Source organism: Lethenteron reissneri, chromosome 68 (assembly GCF_015708825.2).
Source record: "Lethenteron reissneri isolate LAM-NWPU_2019-01 chromosome 68, ASM1570882v1, whole genome shotgun sequence".
Lineage (NCBI taxonomy): Eukaryota > Metazoa > Chordata > Hyperoartia > Petromyzontiformes > Petromyzontidae > Lethenteron > Lethenteron reissneri.
The window spans coordinates 5,948,248-5,965,310 of record NC_083846.1 but is presented as its reverse complement, the minus strand read 5'-3'; the positions used below and the strand labels follow the sequence as shown (position 1 = coordinate 5,965,310).

Here is a 17,063-nt window from a genome sequence, read left to right as displayed (position 1 = left end):
CGGTGCATTGGAATAGCTAAACAATGACCGGTATTGAACAAGCAATGCCTCAGGCGAGTCTAAAGACTCATTCGTAGGATGATGCAGTTCAAAGCACGGAGGCCGCGTGGCCTAATGGATAAGGCGTCTGACTTCGGATCAGAAGATTGCAGGTTCGAATCCTGCCGCGGTCGACTTCGACTTTTGTTTTATGAATGAAACGCATTCAAATTGTTTTAGTTTTTTCGTTCTCCTGCAATAAATCGCATCCCAATGACCCATGTTGTTGGTCAATCTCACCGCTTAAAGGATGTGTCATGCCCAAATGGCACTTGCTTTTCTGAATAGTGAAAGTTATTTTTTACTGGTAGAGACCCCCTGGTTACACCAGCCCACAGGGGATTATTGTGTGTGTCCGTCCGTCGTGCATCCAAAAATGGGAGGGGTGGGGCTGGGTGGAGAGGGAAGGGTGGGGAGGGGCTGGGTGGGGAGGGGTTGGGTGGGGAGGGTGGGGAGGGGCTGGGTGGGGAGGGTGGGGAGGGGCTGGGTGGGGAGGGGCTGGTCACCCCGTGGTGCCCTTATAAAACTCAATGTTTAACCTACTCACGCCGGCTTGTGCCCGCCCTCACAGTCGGCCATATTTGCGGAATACACCACGCCCTGGCCGTTGACCCTGGCCATTGACCGAGCAACCCAACGTTCCTACCAACTCCCTCCGCAGGAATGTATTGTAATTTAGTATTTCTTCTCGAATGCTGGCGTTCCTCCTTCCGTGCCTCGGCGACAAACCGCTCCAAAATCCTTCGCGTGGCTAGCAGCAGACCTCGACAATGTCATTTAGCTCCTGGACATATCTACCATCCACATTGCGTTTAGTGACGAGTGTGTGTCAACGCAGCAATATGAAAATGGAATTTTGAGCAAATGTCTCGAAGAGGAAGAGCACAGAAATACGGCACATCACACGCGCAGAAAGCTGAGGCTATTTTTTTCGCGCCACACTTAGGCTTGAGGAACCTCTCGGCTCCGAATAAGCCCGTCAAAAATTGAACCATCAAACTCGTTACACGAAGCGGGCGCGCGTCAACAGCGAACCTATTGTAGACGGCTGACTTTTCTTTACAATATGGGTCGACGTTTTTTTTTATTTCGCACGCCGGATAAAAAAACGTGTACAAATTAATTTAATTACCACACATTTAGAGGTGTTTAGTCGTCGATTAAGCCAATTGCGTCAGATATTAAAGGGAACTCACGCCGTTATTGCCTATTTTACTTAACGCACAATGAGCATGCGGGCACTCACGTGTTCGCGGACGTCAGCGCGTGCTTCCCAGCAATCGATGCACAATTCAGAACGGAATCGATGGTGTCCCGCTCTGTGCAATGTTGGACAATTGTCGGCACGATTCAACCCAACGGAGGGCGGCGAAATGAACCATCGTTCAAATTGAACGTGACGAGCGAACATTGCTGTGCACGTCCCGAGTCCGCGTAATACCGCAGGATAATTTAAACGAATCGGAATCGATCTGCGTGCGGCGTAGGCGAATCGAATATCGAATCCGCAATGCAACGTGAGTTGATTGACGTTGTCGGATTGAGGTTGAACGGTGGTGCAATGGTTAGAGCAGTAGTGGCGTTGTGGTTAGGGGAGCGGTGGCGTTGTGGTTAGAGGAGCGGTGGCGCAATGGTTAGAGCAGTAGTGGCGTTGTGGTTAGAGGAGTGGTGGCGTTGTGGTTAGGGGAGCGGTGGCGTTGTGGTTAGAGGAGTGGTGGCGTTGTGGTTAGGGGAGCGGTGGCGTTGTGGTTAGAGGAGTGGTGGCGTTGTGGTTAGGGGAGCGGTGGCGTTGTGGTTAGAGGAGTGGTGGCGTTGTGGTTAGGGGAGCGGTGGCGTTGTGGTTAGAGGAGCGGTGGCGTTGTGGTTAGGCGAGCGGTGGCGTTGTGGTTAGAGGAGCGGTGGCGTTGTGGTTAGGCGAGCGGTGGCGTGGTTAGGGGAGCGGTAGCGTTGTGGTTAGAGGAGCGGTGGCGTTGTGGTTAGGGGAGCGGTGGCGTTGTGGTTGACATCTGAGAAGGTTCTGGAGCGATAAGATCGACTCGTGTGCAGCTGCGTGTTGGAGCGTTGCATCGCCGGGCCGTGAGAGATGGCGAATGTTTTTGGGTGGACTACATCGAGCAGTGGATATATCACGGTTAATGATGACGATGGTCCAACCTGCGACTGGCACTGTTGTTATTTGCGCCCGACTCGCGCAGTTGGAAGGGCGCGAGCTCAAACCTGGAGCCGGGTGTGGACTCAGCCAATCATCCACGCACGGGTCAATAAAATCAGTACCCACTTTGTGTGAAGTCAGCATGCTCTGGTCCTGTTTATGGAATTGTCCCTTATCGTAGGAATGTGGAGTTTAACACGTAGGCTTTCGCGACCAATATTATTAACAATAAAGTTTTTTTTTCCCTATTAAATCGCGGGCTTAGGGCAAGCCAATGAAGATGATCGCCGCTCTGTTGCCCGTTTGAACCGAGAGACACAAAGACTGCCATCACTGTGTTGGCTCTGAAGACTCAAAGGCTCCTTTATAACCGGTGAGGCCGCGTGGCCTAATGGATAAGGCGTCTGACTTCGGATCAGAAGATTGCAGGTTCGAATCCTGCCGTGGTCGTAATTTTATTTTATTTGTTATTTTATTTTACACAAGATGTCAATCGGCGAGAAGAGGGGTCGGCAAACAACATAACAATTCGAGCGATCATTTTTTCCAATTCGTAAAAGTAATAACATGCTATATTTCTAGAGCCGCAATTGCACGTGGCGAACACGAAACGGTGGTCCTTCATACATGACATCACGAAGCAGTCTTTTAAAGAGCCGCATGCGGCTCAAGAGCTGCAGATTTACGACCCCTGGGCTCGATGATGTTTTTAAAACTCCATATGGTTGGTTTCCTTTAAATGCATACGAATGCACGGTTCGTCTAAAATCGCGCCGGCTATTTTTTTTATTGCAGGCTGTGAATATTCGCACAAAGGGGCCACTTTCCACGCCGTGTCGGTGGTGCGAGCGAGACTGAGCGCGCTTTATACCACGCTGGTCAGTGCGCGTTAAAGATGAGGAGCGTAGGCGGTACAGTCCAATAAAATTAGCTTGACGGCACTCTGCTGCCAACAGCGTAGTACTGCATTTCACACCGCCTATATATGTAGAGTGCTCACCCTATCCAATGCCATTATCCAGGCTCAATCCTGAGCTCTGTGTGTGGTGCATTGGAATAGCGAAACGATTAGCCATATTAAACAAGCTAAGTCTCAAGCGAGTCTCAAGACTCCTTCGTAGGCGAATGCAATTCGAGTCAGAGGTTGACTTTGCCCATCATCCCGCAATGGTGAATAAATTCACTACCACTTTTTTTGAAGTCAACAGTGGTCGTCCTTCAGCTTTAATGGCCCCCGGCATGGGGATGAGGAATTTCCACCTCTGGTTGAGGGCAGCCAATGAAGACGATCGCAGCCTATATTTCATATTCTTGGGTTTTTTCGGTAAAGTCACGTAGGTAAAAATGTTAAATTAATAAAAGTAAAATATATTTCCTGACACAGAAGTAGATCTCGACTCCCAACACTATGTGTTAGAAGTTAAGCCCAATAACCCGTGGGGGCCGCGTGGCCTAATGGATAAGGCGTCTGACTTCGAATCAGAAGATTGCAGGTTCGAGTCCTGCCGTGGTCGAGTAGTATTTTTTTTTAACAAATGTATCCAAAAAAATATATAAACATCGGGAAAATCTTGAACAACAGCGTGGTGAAGTTAGGGTCAAATAACTCCCAAGACACGCACGGTGTGGTGAAGCCCACCTTAAACAGCAAGTGGATTGACACAAGAGCTTATCACGCACACAGCGCATTTGCAAGTCCGCGTGGCAATGTTTTAAACTCTTAGGTTTTTTCGGTAAAGTCACGTAGGTAAAAAATAAAATTAAAAGTTAATAATGGAAATAAAATAAAATAATAAATCACGACGTTTCGGAGGCAACACAAGTCTCCGTCATCAGGTGGGACCGTCACAGCTAAAATTACTGCATCAAGTGAGGAAAATTAGAAAAAACCAGCCCTTAAATACAAGTTTACCTACGTGACTTTACCGAAAAAACCTAAGAGTATGAATCCTTGCAGTCACGAAAGCTTCAAATCTAGAATTAATGTTTTAAACTACAGTAAAATCACTCATGGAGTGGGACTTCAGCACGGTGCCGCTGATGATAGCCAGTACGGTGTTGATGTCCGTATCGACGAGGTTTGCGTGACAGCTGTCACTCAGCGCTGGACCAGAATTGTCACCAAATCACCAGCCGAATGCCCGGCAAAGGTATCCCGGCCCTGACAGGCAACCGGTTCCGTACGGTGACCGCAGCAAGTTGCAATGCGGACTGCTAATCGACGAAGGAGCCGACCGCATTCGTGCCGTGCAGACCTCGCTCTGCGGTGAGTTAGAGGCTGACTACTTGCTGCTCACTGGGCAGTGCAGCTCGAAGCCTGACGAAGCTCCTCGTTCGCGACCGCGAGACGGCTTTGGCGAGACCATTATCCAGCAGTGGATAGAGCACGCGGCTGATTATGGTGAAATATAAATGCCCTGTGAGCAGCAGCAGCAGCAGCGGTGTGTCGGGAAGCTGAAGCAGCGCGTGCCATGCCCCCCCCCCCACCCCACCAACACCCCCCCACCACCCCCCCACCACCCCACCACCACCCCTCCACCACCACCCCCCCAACACCACCCCCCCACCACCACCCCACCACCACCACCACCCCCCACCACCACCACCCCACCACCACCACTCCACCACCACCCCCCACCACCACCCCCCCACCACCATCACCACCCCCCACCACCCCACCACCCCCCCCGAAACACCACCCCCCCCACCACCACCACCCCACCACCACCATCCCACCACCACCCACCACCCCCCCAGCACCACCCCACCACCAACACCCCACCACCACCACCTCCCCACCACCCCAACACCACCCCCCCACCACCTCCCCTCCACCACCACCCCACCACCACCACCCCCCCACCACCACCCCAACACCACCCCCCCACCACCTCCCCTCCACCACCACCCCTCCACCACCATCCCACCACCACCACCATCCCACCACCACCCACCACCCCTCCACCACCACCATCCCACCACCACCCACCACCCCCCCCACCACGACCCCACCTATCTGCCACTGCGGCTCCCAAAATAACAGCGGAAATTCCATTGAACGCGCGAGAGACACTGACCCTGCTCAGTTGCAACGGACACACGCGCACGCACGCGCGCGCGTATAGAGACAAAGACCCCCCGTATAGCCGTAACATACTTTTAGGGCAAGTGCTGTTAGCGAGCACCTATGAAGGCCGACACGACGCACGAGGGGGTTGGTGTGTCTCTGCTTTTTGTGTTTAGTTTGTCCTTCCCCGCACCTCCGATTTAGCACGGTTGGGTATGTACGGCGCGAAAGAAGTTCAACATACATACGTGTGCCAGCACCACTACTGGCCGCCTTGTCCCCCCCCCCCCACCCCAAAGGTGATGTTTACACACCGCACCAGGTACCCATTTAAGGCTGAGTAGACATTGGGGAGGAACAGGACCGGTTCAGATAATCGTCCCTGGTGTTGGCCGTGTGCGGGAATCGAACTCGGGTTGCCGGGTTTGTAAAACTACTGGATATTTGTAAAAACTAAATTTAGAATTCATCGGATTCCTCCGGTATGAATAAATACTGTATTCTGATTCTGAAGCGCAGCGCGCTAATTGCTGCGCCACCGTTCCCCACACACTCATACAAAGATCCCCCGTATAACCTGTAACAGACTGTAGGGGCAAGTCCTGTTAGGGAGCACCTACGAAGGCCTACTCATACACAAGCTAATGCACACACATACGTATCGTGAACCCCCTGCCCCCCGGAGCAAAGTGACGTGAAGAGGCCTTAATCCAGCAGTGGATTGACGAATTGCTGTACATTTATATTAATCTTATACCCAACAACGTTTCTCGTATACATGCACACATACACAAGAACATACACACTCGCACATTCTCTCACAATTAGAAACACTTTAACAGTCGTATTGACAGTACACACACACAGACACGTACACACACAAACATCCTATCACGCACACGTACATCATACACGGAGACAAAAACTGACACGAACACGCATTTACAAACGTGGGGGCATGTGCACGCGAATACAGTGACGCATATACACACACATTCACTCGTGTCTGTTAAAAAAGCCTGCACCTGTGGCCTGATTGTATTGAATGGCAATGCCCCTTCCCCCCCAATCCTCACACACCCCTCAATTCCAACCCTCAACACTCACCCACCCACCCCTCACTTCCAACACTCACCCCTCACCCATCCCTCACTCCCAACACTCACCTCTCACTCAACACTCACCCCATCGCTCTCAAATCTCTCCACTCACCCACCCCTGACTCCCAAACACTCCTCACCCACAGCTCACTTCCAACACTCACCCCTCACTCACCCCATCGCTCTCGAATCTCACAACTCACCCACCCACCCTCACTCCCAAACACTCACTCTTCACCCACAGCTCACTTCCAACACTCACCCCTCACTCACCCCATCGCTCTCAAATCTCTCCACTCACCCACCCACCCTCACTCCAAAACACTCACTCCTCACCCACCCCTCACTCCCAACACCCACCCCTCAATAAACACTCACCCCATCGCTCCCGAATCTCACAACTCACTCACCCACCCACGCCTCAGTCCCAAGCACTCCTCACCCACCCCTCACTCCCAAACACTCACCTCTTACCAACCCCTCCCAACCCTCACAACTCACCCCGAACTCCCAACATTCACTTCTCAACGACCCCCAACTTCTAACGCTAACCCGTAAACCACCCATCACTCCTGACCCCAAACCCAACCCGCTCACCCATCCGGCTCACTCACCCTTCACTCACCCGCCTCACGCATTTCACGCTCATCCCTTCACTCACCCCCCCCCCACCCCAACTCACCTCCCTTGTTAATCTCTCAATCACCGCACTCACTCATTCCTCATTCACCCCCATATCTCACCTCCCCCCCCCATACTCATCCGTCACTCACATCCCTTACTCACTCCTCATTCTTCACTCACCCGCACCCCCCTCGCAGCTGCTACGCTCTTGAGAGACGCGGGGAGCAACTGCATGGTGGTGGTGGTGGCGGTGTCACAGAGACACGGATACAGAGACACTGAGACCAGCAGACAGACGCACACAGATATCGAGACAGGCGCACTCACACAGAGTGAGTGGCACGGTGTTACAACTCGTGGGACAAAACTAGAGCGACACTGACACGCAGAGTGCCAACTTCTGAGGACGCAGTCCCGGCGACTGGGAGACTACAGCCGCTCGGAGCCAGCGAGACGACCAACGAGGCAGAGACCGAGAGGCCCAGACACAATCCAAAGAGATAAGCGACAGAGAGAGAGAGAGACACCTTCCGTGGAGGAGAGGTGTGACACGGACACATCGATAGAGACGCACTTCGTCACACAGACAATTGGACGCCCAGTGTCGCAGCTACAGAGACAATAGACACTTGAGACACGGTGGGGGGGAGGACACGGAGACAAACAGAGACATAATCGTGATGTTCTATTGTCAGACGCTGTCTTTCTGACAGACCTGTTCTTCACCTGAGGACAGCTGCTTGCGTTGTGGCCAAAACGTCGTGAGAATAATTTTATTATGTTTTATTATTTATTATTCTATTATTTCCATTCTACGTGACTTTACCGAAAGAACCAAGAAGATGTTCTATTGTCTGTTGAGAACACCGATTGGAGCTCCGATTGTGCCGTAATTTAAGCCGTTCGGTCGCTCTGTCCGAGAGCGTTGGTGAATTCCTGCCGAAAAAACGCGCTCGCCGTCACGTTTACATTTGGAGCCGTGCGAAGGGGAACGCGGTCCATGGTTTTGGAGGTCGTCGTCGCAGTCACACGGTGGAGCGGGTGTGTGGGGGGGGGGGGGGTACTGATAGCGACGCATCGAGATACTGAGACGGAGGAGACAGAGAGACGCAGACGCAGAAGTCGAGCCGAAGAGAGAAGGGGAGCGCAAGACGCAGAATACGCAGACGCGACCCTGCGCCATGAAGTGGGCTCCTCTGCTCCTGGCCGTCATCCTGATCGGTGAGAGGGCGAGGGAACAGAAGCGAGTCTGTGAGGTTGTGTGAGGGCGAGATTGATAGAGAGAGAGAGGAGCGGTGGCGCAGTGGTTAGAGCGTTTCTCTACGAATCCGGCGACCCGAGTTCGATTCGCGCTCACGGCCAACACCCGGTGACGATTATCTGAATCGGTCCTGGGCCTCCCCTAGGTCGACTTAGCCTCAAATTAGTACCTGGTGCGGTGTGTAAACATCGCGTGGTGCTGGCCACCCACCCCCTCGTGTACCGTGCAGGCCTTCATATGTGCTCGCTAACAGCACTTGCCCCAACAGTCTGCTACAGGCTATACGGGGGATCTTTGTCTATTTGGTGGCGCCGTGGTTAGAGCGCTGCGCTACGAAACCGGTGACAGAAAATTCGATTCCCGCCCACGGATATCGAAATCAGTCCTGGCCCTCCTCCCCACGGCAGAGGCAGTGTCAAACGCGGTGTGTTGTAAACATCGTCACTCGGGAGATAAAGGCGGCCGTGAGTGATTGCTGGCCACCCACCCCTTTTGTGTGTCATAATAGGTACTCGATGAACAGCACTTGCCACGGCAATTTGTTAAGGCTATACGGGGGATATTTGTCTTTAAGAGAGGTGTGTGTGTGTGAGCAATGTGTGTGTATGTGAATGTGATCTTTGCGTGTGTTTGCGTGAGGTTGGAGCGCTACATCCCAAAGCCAGCGCTTGTCTCAAGCCATCGGTTGTTACAATCCCAACACATCGTCCCATTAACCCCCCACGCGCTGATTAAAGTAAAGTATTGAGTCAACGGTGGCAACAGTCCCGTGGCCAGGCTTGGTGGCCCCCGCCATAGCAATGTGGAATTTTTTGTCCACCACTGCCTCTGGACTGGCAGTGGTTGATGTCAACATTTGACGCTGTGAATTTGTCGAATTTCCCACCCAACACGACTGCAGCGACTTCCTACACGCACGTGTTGAGCCTCAGCTGGTTTGAGCCGCCTGCTCACGTCTCTGATCTGTGTCGTGTGTATGACCTGTATGCTGAACCTCTTTCGCACCGTACGAAGTCAAACGTTGGCCTCGTTCGCGAGATGTTAACTACTTCATCTGGTAGCCGAATGGCTCACAGGGCTATACCTAATAAATGAACTTGAACTTGAACACAGGAGGTCGTGGGTTCGTACCCGACCCTGACGTCTGTATATTTGGAGTTTGCGTGTCTCTCTCCGTGGTCACGTGGGTTTTATCTCCGGGTCCTCCGGTTTTCCCTCCACATTTTAGAATCAACATGCGGTTCGAGTATTTGGCTGCTACAAATTTCTAGGTAATAAGCCACTTCGTTGAGCTATCATTGTTGGCCAGGTCGCTTCTGAAAAAACAAATCAATGTCGCTCAATGGGCCTTATACTCGGTTATATAAAAGTTTAGCTTTAGTTTAGGCGTGGGGCAACGAGGTGTGGCCAGACGATGGCATTGCTGAGTGTCACCCCAACCCATCCCACCACTTCCCGTAAACCTCGGATGCGAGGTGGGTGTTTTCTCCGGGTTCATCGGTTCCTTCCCACACAAAGCAAAAAGAAAACCTCTGATTGCAAATGTAAATGTCCAAACATCTAAATGCAGTAGCACAAGCCTGGACAATAAGTCTCGAGACACGGCGAGGCTTGCCTTGGTAAATTATTGCCAATTGGCATTGCTCCGGTAATCTAAATGTAAATGAATTCGATCGTTAGCTTCTAGCCTTCGCGTTTGTTTGCACTTTGTTAGTGTAGCGTAGAAGGTAGAAGCGCAGCCCTGAAATAGCCGGCTCCCGCCCCTGCTGGCAGAAGGGCCTCCACCTACAGCGGGGCTCTTGACACACCCTTCTAGAGGGGTATGTTTGGCCTACTCTTCCATGCCGGTCAGTCGTCTTGAAAGAGGTGGGGGTACTCACACGTTTACCCCACCACGTACATTTCTACTGCTGGAAGGAGGGAGGTGGATGTGTGTGGGGGGGCGAAGACGGAATTTCAGCTGCCGCGCGGGAGGTCGAATCAGCAACCTCTTGATTACGAGTCCAATGCGCTAACCAGGGTTGCCGCAATATACACTTTCACGATGCGATACGATATTACGTTTCAGCAGATGACGATTATCGCAATAAATGTTTGTCGTAACGTTGCACTGTAATGTAATTGCAATTTCGCATGTTATCGTGTTGTTTTCGTTCTTCCAGTAGGAACAAACAAAAACAATTCAAAGTCATTTCACTGCATTTCACTCCACATAAGTCTGCCCATACATCTTATACCGGACAATCATTGCAACTCTGTGACCTGCAGTAACGCTTAGGGTGCACATGCAGGCAGTTACACAATAATATGGGGCCTTTTTTTGCCAGTTTCAAAGTATGTAAAATACATCATCTCATAATCAGATTGACCATCTCTTTAAATCACTTCAAGCCTCCCGTAAATTACGTTACTTCTGTGTGGCCACCCACACTCTGAACTATGCACGCAGACGCTGCTCCGTGCAGCAGTGTAGAGGCCTTGATGTAGCCTCAACCCTCCCGATATTCATCTTTCCTGAACATTTGCACCCGTTATTCCATCATTTTCCTCTTTTTTCCCATTATTTCTCTTCAACTAAACTAAAACTCAACGCAATTTTATTTGATCATGAAATGCCCACTGAGCTATATGGATATTTTATCAGCCTGGCCACAAATGATGGCTCAACGAAGTGCCTTATCATGTGGAATGTATAGCAGCCAGATACTCTGAACGCATGTCTCTAAATGTGGAGGTAAAAGCCGGAGGACGCGGAGAAAAATCCACGCGACCACGGGGAGAGAGAGACACGCAAACTCCAAATATACAGCAGCAGGCGTCATGGTCAGGATTGAACCCACACATCCTGCATACCAGGCGAGGGTAGTTAACATATTTTTCTCTTGCCTGTCCCGTTTCTTTTTATCTTTCCATGCATTGTATCAATAACTCCACTCTCCTTCCCGCTGTGTAGCCATGGGCACAAAGGTTGTTCGTGAAAATGAAGACATCATATGATCGCCACTACCGGAAATGACTCCAGAAAACCTTTTGCAAAGCGCCACTTTAATGGCGAATAGCATTTTTTTCATAAGCATCATTGTGAAACTTTTACGTCCAAAATATATTGTCAGAAAACTGAACGATGAACAAAAAATTGCGAATAACAGCAATCACAACATGACGATATTTTGCTTAATAGACGATACCGATTACCGTGGATCTTATATCGTACAATTTATCATTGTATCACATTATCGCGGCTAACACATCAGTGTGAATATACCACGGCAATATCCTGTGTTTTGTATTAATCTGGTATATATAAGACATGTATTGAGAAAATCCCATGAATCGTATCTGTTGGCCTTTAAATGTGATCGTTCTTTTCTGGATCTGCTCTTGTATTTGCTTTCTTTCCCAGGTGCCCCTTGCCAGCGAGACTCGCAGTCTCAACGCGCTCGCTCTCTCACTCTCCTGGTTATAATACACATTGATGCTGTGCTCTTGCATTGACTCCCATTTGTGGAGGCGGCCGGATGGCTGGAAGGTTCGTGGGGGTCACAGCTCTGAGTTGACAACAGCTGAGATTCTGAATTTGAATGCCCCTTTCAGCCACCGGGTGATTCAGCCATCGGAGTCGCAATTATAGTCGGTGATCGTTGACTGCACACACACACAAAACCCCCAATAACTTTACATTTACTTTGGTTTTGCACTTAATTTGGCCTCGATTGCAACTCTCATAATCACATTTCACACGACAAACACGAATCTAGTATAGCAGTAATTCTATGTTTGAAGCTTTCGTGACTGCAATGATTCATATTCTTGGGTTTTTTCGGTAAAGTCACGTAGGTAAAAAATTAAATTAAAATTAATAAAAGTAAAATAAAAATAAAAGAAAAATCAATCACGATGTGATTTTTTATAGGCTTGTGTTGCCTCCGAAACGTCGTGATTTTATTTTATTTTTATTTTATTAATTTTTATTTAAATTTTTTACCTACGTGACTTTACCGAAAAAACCCAAGAATATAGCAGTAATGTACGTGAGAAAGATGACCGCCTGAAGGGTTATTTTTTCCGAAGAGGCTCCGAAAATATACCTGCGTTGAATTTGCTTCTCACCGTACGTAGCCGGCCGAGATTGGCACGGTTGGCTAACGTACTGTGCGAAAGAAGTTTGACATCCAGCACGTACATACTGACGCACGAGGTCGTACTGCCCCGCGAGGTCTTCCAACACGACTTTGTGCCGCTTGACATGAGCGCTGATGGCATGATTGGTATCACATTTTAAGTGGGGGAAGTGGGGGGGGGGGGGGGGGGGGGGGGGGGAGGCAAGATCAGAATTTTAATTTTTTTAGCAAATCTCCACTTTAATCGGTAATAGCTTATATTTTTTCGTGAACTTCATAAGAATAGATGTGGACTTTTATTTCCTCAATGTTTCGTCATGAAATTGAACAATGAACAAACAATTACGAGCAACGGCAATCCAATATGGGCGATATTTGCTTAATAGACGATACTGATTAGCATTGATCTTCTATCGTACGACATATCATCGTATAATTCTAGATTTGAAGCTTTCGTGACTGCAAGGATTCATACTCTTAGTTCTTTCGGTAAAGTCACGTAGGTAAAAATGAAATTAATAAAAATAAAACAATAAAAATCACGACGTTTCGTAGACTTGTGCTGCCTCCGAAACGTCGTGATTTTTATTGTTTATTTTTATTAATTTCATTTTTTACCTACGTGACTTTACCGAAAGAACTAAGAGTATATAGCATCGTATCAGCCATATCGCAGCTAACACCCCACAGGCTAATCAATGCACCACGAAAGTATCTTGTGTTTTATATGAATGTTGTATATATATACACATGTACATATATATACAAGCGGTATGGGGTGGGGGGGAAGATCATTATATACGCAGTAAGAAGCTCAATCTTTCCAAGTGTCTCAGCACGGGCACGCTTCAACGGAAGCTGCAGCAGCGCCGGTTTCATTCTCGAGTTCCGACAACCGTCCGCGGGTTACATCGTCGTCGGAACAATAACGTGAAACGATCATTGCCGTGTCCCACGTGCAGAAAACCATCATCCTCGCCGCCCCTCCGTTTGTCCTTCACAGGAGTGGGTGAGTCCCTGGCGGAAAACGAGGAGCAGCGACTTTACAAACGACCTCTTCAAAAAACTACAACCGCGACGTCCGTCCTACGCACGACAAAGGAGTCCCCGTGGACAATCTCTCTGGGGCTCTCGCTCTCCAACCTCATCTCTCTGGTTGGGCGGCGTCTCTCGATCATGCTCTCACGCGTGTGTGAATATACCTCCATGGCAAATCCGGGGCCGACACACATCATGACGACGATGAACGGTCGATACGATGTTACACGCACGGTGGCACGTGGCATAGTATCGACAAGGCTCGATTTTTGCAACAGTCTGGCAAAAAAAACACAAGCAGGCAGCGGCGGTAGAACATTTCTTTGGCACGTGTCGTGACGGGTACTGCAAGATCCGGGCCCTGTCCGTCCAGGGCTCGCCGAGCTGAATTGGCTTCAGGTTGACCAACAAATGCATTAACAAGGTCACACTCATTGCACACAAAGTGCTTGCCACAAATTATCCGCAAAATCTTGCTGATCTCTCACTCTTCATGTAGTTACAAACACGTGGCCACTATAAAAAAAACAAATGTCAGGATGGGCCCTCCTGTGTACCGGCCACGGTGGGAACTCATTGACGTTTTTTCAAGTCGTTTGTTTTATTCAGAAGAGGGCCGATTGAAACGCTTTCACCAACGTGTGGATCGATCAATTGAGTCGTCGCATCTTGACATCTCAATTTACTTCGGTTCCCAATTCCATCTTACCTATAAATGCAGTGGTTGGCACGAACGATGATGGGACAGCCAATAACAATAACCACTGCTTTATAAAGCGCCTTTCATTTCGAAGTATCCCAAAGCGCTGTACGTAAAAATAAAACTACTCACAAGTAGATTTGAAGCTTTCGTGACTGCAGGAATCCATACTCTGTGGTTGTTTCGGTAAAGTCACGGAGGTATAAAATAAATCACGACGTTTCGATTACAACACAAGCAATCATCATCAGGTGGGAAAACCACAGCAAAAAAAAATTCAGCAAAAAAAATAATTATTGCTGTGGTTTTCCCACCTGATGATGATTGCTTGTTGCAATCGAAACGTCGTGATTTATTTTATTTGATACCTACGTGACTTTACCGAAAGAACCAAAGAGTACTCACAAGTATAGATACAATCTAAGCAGAAATACAAAGCTGATAATAAAAATAGCAATGACTACTCTCGAAATTCCAATAAAATGAAGAACTATGATAAAAGTGAATAATAATCCCAGAGTAATACAACCAGATAACAACCTTAGTTTTCAAATATTGAGCTACTGGGGAAAAGCCAATGGGTGCAGTCTTCGCCCGTAATATTCGACATTGTAATTTGTAAGATTTTTAATTCATCCGACTCCACCACGGGAAGTAGCCACCACATCGCATTGTTCACTACAGACACTGACAGAAGCAGTTGACGAAGCAGTGTCTGTCTCGATTTAAAGCTTTCGTGACTGCAGGGATTCATCTTCTTGGTTCTTTCGGTAAAGTCACGTAGAAGGGAAATAATAAAATAATAAATATAATAAAACATTATAACATATTTTATTATGTTTTATTTTTATTATTTTATAATAATAAAAAAAATACAATTTTTTGCTTTATTTTATTATTTCCCTTCTACGTGACTTCACCGAAAGAACCGAGAAGACGGTGTCTGTCTGTGAATATTTTCCGGCCCCGCCGACCCCTTATAAGTGCCCTACCTTATTACACACCAATTCAGACAGTACTGGTCACCCCGTGCTCCTTATAAATCTCAACGTTCATCCTGCAAAGTCCCATCACAGGGGAGAAAGTCAAACCAAAAGGCTCAATTTCCCTGTACAAGAATTCTGGTAAACCGTATGGATTGACAGGTATGCGTGCATGTGCCATGGGTTGGCTGACTGAGATGAGTGGTAGATTTTGATTTAAAGCTTTCGTGACTGCAGGGATTCATCTTCTTGGTTTTTTCGGTAAAGTCACGTAGAAGGGAAGTAATACAATAATAAAAATAAAACATAATAAAATAATATAATATAATAAAATAATAAAATAATATAATAATATTTTATTATGTTTTCTTTTTATTATTTTATTACTTCCCTTTTACGTGACTTTACCGAAAAAACCAAGAAGATGAGTGGTAGATTGCAACAGTTTGGCTGTCAAATCAACCGGTCACGAATATTGTATCAGCGGCCGGTGAATGTCACGCTACGTTCTCCTTTGTCGGAGCATGATGCACTTCACGCAAGGGCCGCGTGGCCTAATGGATTAGGCGTCTGACTTCGGATCAGAAGATTGCAGGTTCGAATCCTGCCGTGGTCGCTATTTTTTTTTACCCCAATTCCCCCCGTATTGAAACGGCTGAACGCTGTATTTAGGGGCCGTCCATAAATGACGTCACGCGCACCTGGGGGGAGGTGGGGGGGTCAGATATTTGTGACGATGTGTGACGAGGGGAGTGGGGGGTTTGAGAAATGTGACATCACATCAAAATGCGCAACTTTCAATAAATTAGACAACACGTTCTACTTAATGAAATAGACTTTTAAATAAATCTTGATTTGAAGCTTTCGTGGCTGCAGGAATCCATACTCCTTGGTTCTTTCGGTAAAGTCACGTAGGTAGAAAATAAAATAAATAAATGTTTTCTCTTACAACATCAGAGTGCAGCGCCACATTAAATACGCACTACAATGACAATCGTTTAAAGCGATTTGAAGCATGTTTTATTTTGGGATGGGGGGCAGAGCTTTGTGACGTCGTATTTGAGAGGGGGGTCTGACTTATTGTGACGGGGGGAGGGGTCAAAAATCGTCCAAAATCACGTGATGTCATTTATGGACGGCCCCTTCACCTGAAACTCAATTTCCCTCTAAATAATATGACCGTAAACTGTATGGGCTAACATCTATGCCAACCCGCAACATCGCTACTTAATAGCCGCTCGCTGACTTTGTCCTCTGTGCAGACGTGGACCGACTACCGGCTGAGTTGGGACCCCGAGGAATACGGCGGAATACTCGAACTCCGCGTTCCGCCGTCTAAAGTGTGGCTGCCCGAAATCGTCTTGGAGAACAAGTAAGCGCGTCAGTGCGTGTGTGTTGGCGTGCGTGCGCGTGCGTTGGCATTGCATGCCGTCAGTGTCTCTGTCCAGTGTGCCACAGAGAATTCCGGGCTAGGATTGGCCTGTTCAGCCATCTGCGCACTCGTCAAAACCCAACAAAATGACAAACGTGCCATGGTCATCATCAACTTTGATGGGCGAACAAGAAGAAGAAGTGTTGCGTGGCTGCTGATCGAGCACGTGTCTGCTTGTCGTCGTTCTTCGAATCGAGAAGACGCGTCGTGAGCGGTGGCGCTCACGGTTAGCGCAGCGAAACCCGGTGGCCCAGAGGCTCAGGCCGATTCTCGCTCACGGCCAACGCCGGTGACGATTATTTGAACCGCTCATGGGCCTCCCCCTTAGGTGGACTCAGCCTCAAATGAGTACCTGCTGTTGGTGTGTAAAAAATAATATAATCGCGAATGGGGAGACAAAGGCGGTCGGGCGTGGTGCTGGCCACCCACCTCCCCGCGTGCCGTATCGGCCTTCATAGGTCCTCGCTAACAGCACTTGCCCCTACAGTCTGTTACATACATGCTACACGGGGGGGGGGGGGGGGGGGGGTCTTTGTGTACGATCAA

General features: G+C 48.7%; 4 non-coding genes across 4 annotated transcripts; all 4 read left to right on the top strand.

Moving 5' to 3' along the window:
- The first annotated feature begins 100 nt into the window (after positions 1-100).
- Positions 101-173, top strand: TRNAR-UCG (transfer RNA arginine (anticodon UCG)). The gene has a single exon. It is a non-coding gene; the product is annotated as a tRNA-Arg (tRNA).
- A 2,395-nt stretch (positions 174-2,568) lies between these two features.
- On the top strand, positions 2,569-2,641 carry TRNAR-UCG (transfer RNA arginine (anticodon UCG)). The gene has a single exon. It is a non-coding gene; the product is annotated as a tRNA-Arg (tRNA).
- Positions 2,642-3,632: 991 nt separating this feature from the next.
- TRNAR-UCG (transfer RNA arginine (anticodon UCG)) lies at positions 3,633-3,705 on the top strand. The gene has a single exon. It is a non-coding gene; the product is annotated as a tRNA-Arg (tRNA).
- An 11,923-nt stretch (positions 3,706-15,628) lies between these two features.
- TRNAR-UCG (transfer RNA arginine (anticodon UCG)) lies at positions 15,629-15,701 on the top strand. The gene has a single exon. It is a non-coding gene; the product is annotated as a tRNA-Arg (tRNA).
- The last annotated feature ends 1,362 nt before the right edge of the window (positions 15,702-17,063 follow it).